Raw genomic sequence first — 7,500 nt, 5'->3', positions numbered from 1 at the left:
TTGAAGGTTAACAATTCATCACATCAAACATCCGTGGAAAGTAAGATAAGCAAAAGAAAAAATAGTTAAATTTAACGGGTGTCAATCTTTTCTTAGTTCGAAAAAAAAAAAAGTCAACAATAAAAGCATTAAAAATGAACATTCACTTTTCACGTGAATTGGGTTTGATGAACATTCACTTTTCATTAAAAAAAGTCATTCTCTTTTCACAATAAAATGAAGAGTTTTGATACTAGAGCAAGTACATTTCACCAAGACATCCACCATGACCTTGTTTTTACAACCATCACCCATTAATTGTGAAAGTACATGTGGAGTGGTCGGTTTGTTGTATATTTTTTTCTTGGGAGCTAAGCAACATGAAAGAATGATTCCCACAAAATTTCAGATTTTTCTTGACAACTCTAGCTATTTTTTCTAATTTCCTATTATTTAATATTTAAAAATTCATTAAATAAAATTGGTTGGTTGAAAAATTATGAAACTTGATTTATAGATCCATTAGAATGTCCCACTTTTAGGGATAGAAGAGAGGTAGTTTCCTTAAGGATAATTCTGTGATGGGATAGGGGTATCCCCCAAATGCATGAACACAACCATCAAATTTTTATGTTGGGTTAGATTCTTGTGTTTATTTGTTAAAATTTAATTCATAAAGAAAACTATTTATTTATTTTCAAATATTTAATTAAGTTTTACAACTTAGTTTCAATATATATTTCTTAAAATAACGGTTAAAAATAATTAGGAGGGTTTAAGAATAAACAATAAAAAAATAATTACAAATTAAATATATATATTGAATTAAATTTTAAAACGGTTGAGTTCCAAATTTGTAGAGAGATCGGGTGAAAGAAACAAATATGAGATGAGTGTAAACAGTTTTTTTTTTCTTTTCTAAAAATTATTAAATGATTTCTTTAAAAAAATAAAAAATTAAATGATTAAGAAATGCCTAATCAATATGACAATGCATAGTTGAATGGAAGAACCAAGAAGGAATAAGGAATCAGGAAGCTTTGAACCTGATTGCATCAATTTACGCAACTAACGAAGCTTGTGATTCTATCAATTTGAACTTGTGAGTTGAGATAAAAAGTATAAAATTGAAGAAGGAAGCTTTGATTAGTAAACATGTTGTGCAATTCAGTAGAATTGGAGTCGCTTATTACATTCAGATAGCAACAACTGTGGTGAATTACAAACCCATTAAAGCATGGACTCAGCACATTGCTTCGTACAAGTGCATTTATCACCCGAGCAAAATCCGTCATCCCACTTCTCAAAAGAAATGCAAAGTTCAGCACATGTTGCTGTAATGCACGGTCCTATAAATGCATCGCTGTGCTTATAGCATGTCCGCCCCTCTGTCTGCACCACCATCCATCCTGCAATAGTAACACAAACTTATTCATACAAACAAAAACCTTCTTTTTAATACTATCTGTCAATCTAAATCAACATGGAGAAGGAGGAAGGATCAAGTACCAGAAGTAAGGGCTAGGAAGATGAACACCACAATTTTGAGATTTCTCAAGCTTTGTCCCGCCATTCTTTTCTTCTCTTATTCCTTGCTACAATGGAATGTTTGTTTCTTCTCTTATTCCTTACTACAATGGAATGTTTGGATATCAGTTCCCCATTTTATATCTGTGAAACGCCTCATCTTTGTAACGTCTTCTTGATTTCCTTGCGATTTCAAGGAAAGAATAATCACGTTTTGTAACGTCTATACTGGCCGTTCTTGATTTAAAAGGAAGTTGTTTTATTTTATTCTTGTCTAGTCATGCGGTTAACATTGGTCGATGGACGTAAATTATACTATTATTAAAAGTAACCTATTTCTTAAATACAAATTTAAAGCATGAGCATAACCTTCTTAGTATTAATTATCTTTCATAATCGGTATAAAAGGTAGGAATTTAGGTGTACTATTGTTATACCTCTTTTCATATGCCAAAAATTTAAGATGATAAACGCAACGATTAGCATGTAGCATAACCCGGTTTATAAAATCTTGAACTGGAAAGCTTAAGTTTTATACTGTTTGATTCTGGTTTTTGTGATGGTTAAAGATTACCTTTTAATTGGTGGTGTGAAATTCAGTTGTTGATTAGCATAGTCTAAGTCATGAGAATGTTGAACCGTGGGAGGTCTTAAGAGGTTCTTGATTCTTGGCTGAGGTAACTTACTCGCTTCTTGTTCCTTCATGGCCCTAGACTACTCTTCATGGTAGACCATAAAGGTCACTAGCTCGGTGCATACTTAAATATGTCATCCTGCAAATCTTTTTGGTACCCATAACTTCTCTTCTAGGTGAGGGAAACTTGAGGCCAAACATGACATCCTGCAAAGGAAACATGGTGCAGGTCATCCCACCTAGAAGAGGAATTCTTGGGCCTTAGAAAGCACCGCTTGATGCGAGGTCATAGGTCACTTTGGGCATGGTTTGAGTATTGCCTAGCATTCTTGTGCTTTTTAGTTTGGGGACCTTGGTCCCTCGTCCTTGAGTTGTACCTAGCATTCTTCTTACTTGGGTAGTTGTAAAGCTTGTGTGGTGTTGTTCTTGGTCCTCAATCTTGTAAGTTTCTAAGGTTCATAATTTCTTGGGGCATAAGTTGTAACTTTCATTAGTAATCATATGAACCCATCTTAGCGTAAGTTGTTCTAGAAGGTCATAGATTCTTAGGGAGTTCTTTCTACCCATATCCTAACCATATTCTTTTATCAATCTCTCATATCCATAGCACTTCGAGGCATAACCTAACCTTAATGTTTCGTGAATACATCTTACTTCTATCGTTACATTACATTTAGTGCATCCTTCTCGTATCATATATCAAACATATCATTGAACACATCACACCATAAATATTATCATACAATTCACATATTATAGCATAACATAAACATAATATAAGCATATTGATTCACAGATAATTCACACATATTAGTATATATGACACGTGCAGAACCACAGGCACGTGTGAACATCAAATTTAACCATGCCGATAGTAAGGCCGCTTACCTGGTTAACTTAAGTTGTTGTCACGAATATATCCTTAATGAAAGTTCGATTATGTCCTTTGAAATCCGTAAACCTATTTGAGCCCATGACATCAATTTCAAGTTTGAATTCTATAAAATTATTACTTGGGTCTACTCTTATATTTACTTTTTTCTGTATTTAGTTTATGCTTTTTTATTTAATTTATGTTTTAATTACAGAATCTTCCTTTTTTTTTTTATGGGTATTTACTCTGTTGCCTTCTAATTTTGTTCTCATGTATTCCAAATTTATAGTGGATTCCTATTTCCAAATCTTTCCTTATCTTGGTGTTTCCTTTTGTTCACAAATTTTCTTGGTCATTTTATTTTTAATCTATTCATTTGCTACGGATATAAATTTAATCTAATATTACTAATATAACGTGATTTACTAGAATTCGTATAAATGACTAACATTTAGTTTCTAACTCAAAACTAAACGATTATAATAATTTAATGAAAATCTAACTATAATTGACTATGATTTCTTAAAAAAAGACTAAAAAGAAAACGAAGATTTAATATATACCTTATTGTTCAAATCTATCTCCACTTAAATCTCCCATGAATCTCAACTCCATAAAGGCCATTTTCATTTTTTTATAATTATTTTTATTTCTTTATTTCTTTATTTATTTCATTATTTATGATTTTTTTTTTTTTGGCTATTAGAGCAGAGTTCATCTAGTCAGTTATTTTAACGTTTCCTAATTCTCGAGTATTTTGATCGATTTAGGGCCTTAACTCATGGTTCTTTGAGCTTTTCTTTCATATATCCGAAATTCATACTTGTTTTAGGGTTCATATTGGAATCCAAGCGATTCCTACAAGTATTTCTTAACGAAAAAGTGCAAGGTGGCTATTTACCGCGTTGTCGACGTTCGGGACCTCTGTTCATGATCTTCCGATACCTGAATTACCTTCAATTTTCTTCCACAGACTTCTTATTGTGTCTAGTTTCTGGAACCATAAAGATTTTTCTGAGAACCATTCTAGAATAGGGTTAAATTTTAGAAAAATCGAGGGGTCAAGTTTTTGGTTGACATGGCCGGTTCAATTGAACCGGCCATGTCATCGTCTTCTTCCTCCCGATGGGAAGAAGACATGCGTGATCTTTCGCGCCGCCGTCTGAAACTCGCCCTCCCCAGCTCCGATCACGCCGTTTCTCCCCTCGAGTTCTTCATGAAACTTAAAGAGGGTATTACAAGGAAGAGCTATGGATTGATTTCATACCTTTTCGTGGATCGTAGCCTTAGATATTCGCTTCCAAAGTTCGTCCAAAATATAATTTCTCGCTGGAGTAAAAATAAAGGATTTCTTATTGGGTAGCCGATTCTAAGGGTTTTCAAGGCTCGATTTCTTCATGGAACTTCTTCCTTATTCTTTCCTCAAGCTTAAGAAATTGGTTTCGAGGAACAACTTTGAGTGTGGGACCTTAATTTGAGAAATCACTCTCGGTCTGCAAGTTACATGACACCTCCGATTTTCAATCTCTTAGGTATCTTGTTCTTAGACGTTTCAGCTCTTGATTCCTTCATCAAAGTTACTCATCTTTTTCCTCTTAAGCTAAAGGAATCCTTTATTTGAAGGAAAAGAGGTCATAGATAGGAATTCGACACTTACCCACAATTTGAACACGAAACGAATTTTCTTCAATTGGAATCGTTTCTGAGGTTATTTCTCTTCGTGGTCTTCAATGAAAACATTCCTTGAAGGTGCAGAAACTTATTGAGATTGTTCTTGCTCGATGAATTTTGTGTATCCTCTGATTTGAATTTTGAGTTTTCCTTGAAGCTCTTTAATGGCGGATTGGATTGGGGGAATGGTTTCTAGGCACTTTCCGAACCCTATTCCTTCATAGCACTTGTGGGTAATATTGTTTAGAAACTAGAGGAACAAGTTTGAAAGGAAATGGTTGAGAATTGCTCTCAAATTTGGAAGAAACCCGAGAGTAGGAGACCCAAAATCTAAACGCTTATTGCCTACGATTGGGAGCTCTCCCTTGCTTGACTCTTATTCCAAACTATTGCCCCAACTTCAGAATTTATAGGGAAAGCATAAACCGGCATTGGGAGCTCTAGAATCATCGTGAATTATCGGTTGAATTTTCTAGAAAATTGGTCAGAAATATCTACTCCGATCACAGCCTCACCGACTCACCGACTTTGGTTTTGAATTCTAGCTGTTGGATGTGATGATCCATGAGTTTTCTGAATATATTCAAGTATGGGGGAGATTGAACGGCTGAGAGTCGAGATTTGAAGGATTTTGTGTAGAAGTCAAAGTGAAGGATCGGATTTTTAGCAGAATGACAAATCCGTAATTATCCTTAACTTTAGGGGTATTTTGGTAATTTTCCACTTTTCAAATATTTTATTATTATTTTTCCTCCAAAAATCCATAATTTCCATAAAATTCTTCATTTCTTCTAGGTCATTTCTCACTAGCATTTTGAAATTCCCTCAAGATAAGGAATTAAAAATTAAAAATGTTACTTAGAAATTCGATAAACGACCTTTTTATCCTTTTCGCTTACCAAACTTCATTCTACGAAAATTTTTATAAAAGTCTTTTTCTTGATAGTATTTATTTATAAGAATCTTAAGATGAAAAAACAAATGTCAGCCATTTATTATTTTTCATGCTCGGGACAAAAGTAAGACCACCTAATTTCCACGTTCGTTATATGTGATGACATGATGTCTACTTACTAGTAAGACCACCTAATTGTCAGTGCTTGTGGCTGCTTCAGTTACTTGTTGTATAGTGAGTCCATTAAGCATAAGATATTTTAATTTCGCAGTGATTAAGTTATATTAAAAAAAACATTGTTGAGCAAAAAAAAAAAGAAAATTATTTTATATAGCAATGAACAACTCGTATAAAATGGAGTAAATTATATTTTGTATATCAAGTTGCTTAATTCCCAAGCGGCATGTCGAAACTCATATTGAAATCCTAACTTCTGAGGTTTTGGCTCGAGGTCCTACATGGCTCTCTTCAAGCTTGTCTTCGATAATTGTGTCGCATCGTTCTCTCGAACTTTGTGCATGCCTCAACTTAGCTTCAATGCACACTAAGATTTCAAGATCCTTAACTTCTGAGGTTTTGGCTCGAGGTCCTACATGGCTCTCTTCAAGCTTGTATTCGATAATTGTGTCGCATCGTTCTCTCGAACTTTGTGTATGCCTCAACTTAGCTTCAATGCACACTAGGATTTTAAGATCCTAACTTCTGAGGTTTTGGCTCGAGGTCCTACATGGCTCTCTTCAAGCTTGTCTTCGATAATTGTGTCGCATCGTTCTCTCGAACTTTGTGTATGCCTCAACTTAGCTTCAATGTACACTAGGATTTCAAGATCCTAACTTCTGAGGTTTTGGCTCGAGGTCCTACATGGCTCTCTTCAAGCTTGTCTTCGATAATTGTATCGCATCGTTCTCTCGAACTTTGTGTATGCCTCAACTTAGCTTCAATGCACACTCAGATTTCAAGAAGTTTGGATTTAGTTTAGAACCTACAGGTACAACGTAATGACTAAAGGCCTTGAATGGTTAATCTTATGATTTAAGTATTNAGCTCTTTAATGGCGGATTGGATTGGGGGAATGGTTTCTAGGCACTTTCCGAACCCTATTCCTTCATAGCACTTGTGGGTAATATTGTTTAGAAACTAGAGGAACAAGTTTGAAAGGAAATGGTTGAGAATTGCTCTCAAATTTGGAAGAAACCCGAGAGTAGGAGACCCAAAATCTAAACGCTTATTGCCTACGATTGGGAGCTCTCCCTTGCTTGACTCTTATTCCAAACTATTGCCCCAACTTCAGAATTTATAGGGAAAGCATAAACCGGCATTGGGAGCTCTAGAATCATCGTGAATTATCGGTTGAATTTTCTAGAAAATTGGTCAGAAATATCTACTCCGATCACAGCCTCACCGACTCACCGACTTTGGTTTTGAATTCTAGCTGTTGGATGTGATGATCCATGAGTTTTCTGAATATATTCAAGTATGGGGGAGATTGAACGGCTGAGAGTCGAGATTTGAAGGATTTTGTGTAGAAGTCAAAGTGAAGGATCGGATTTTTAGCAGAATGACAAATCCGTAATTATCCTTAACTTTAGGGGTATTTTGGTAATTTTCCACTTTTCAAATATTTTATTATTATTTTTCCTCCAAAAATCCATAATTTCCATAAAATTCTTCATTTCTTCTAGGTCATTTCTCACTAGCATTTTGAAATTCCCTCAAGATAAGGAATTAAAAATTAAAAATGTTACTTAGAAATTCGATAAACGACCTTTTTATCCTTTTCGCTTACCAAACTTCATTCTACGAAAATTTTTATAAAAGTCTTTTTCTTGATAGTATTTATTTATAAGAATCTTAAGATGAAAAAACAAATGTCAGCCATTTATTATTTTTCATGCTCGGGACAAAAGTAAGACCACCTAA

General features: G+C 34.4%; 1 long non-coding RNA gene across 1 annotated transcript; it reads right to left on the bottom strand.

The window, feature by feature from the left end:
• Positions 1-2,953: 2,953 nt before the first annotated feature.
• LOC111467995 lies at positions 2,954-4,315 on the bottom strand. The gene is made up of 3 exons (XR_002714680.1): positions 4,282-4,315; positions 3,916-4,008; positions 2,954-3,101 (listed from the first exon to the last, which is right to left on the bottom strand). It is a non-coding gene; the product is annotated as an uncharacterized LOC111467995 (long non-coding RNA).
• Positions 4,316-7,500: the final 3,185 nt, after the last annotated feature.

Source organism: Cucurbita maxima, unplaced genomic scaffold, assembly GCF_002738345.1.
Source record: "Cucurbita maxima cultivar Rimu unplaced genomic scaffold, Cmax_1.0 Cma_Scf00035, whole genome shotgun sequence".
Lineage (NCBI taxonomy): Eukaryota > Viridiplantae > Streptophyta > Magnoliopsida > Cucurbitales > Cucurbitaceae > Cucurbita > Cucurbita maxima.
This window is presented reverse-complemented; position numbering and strand designations above follow the sequence as displayed.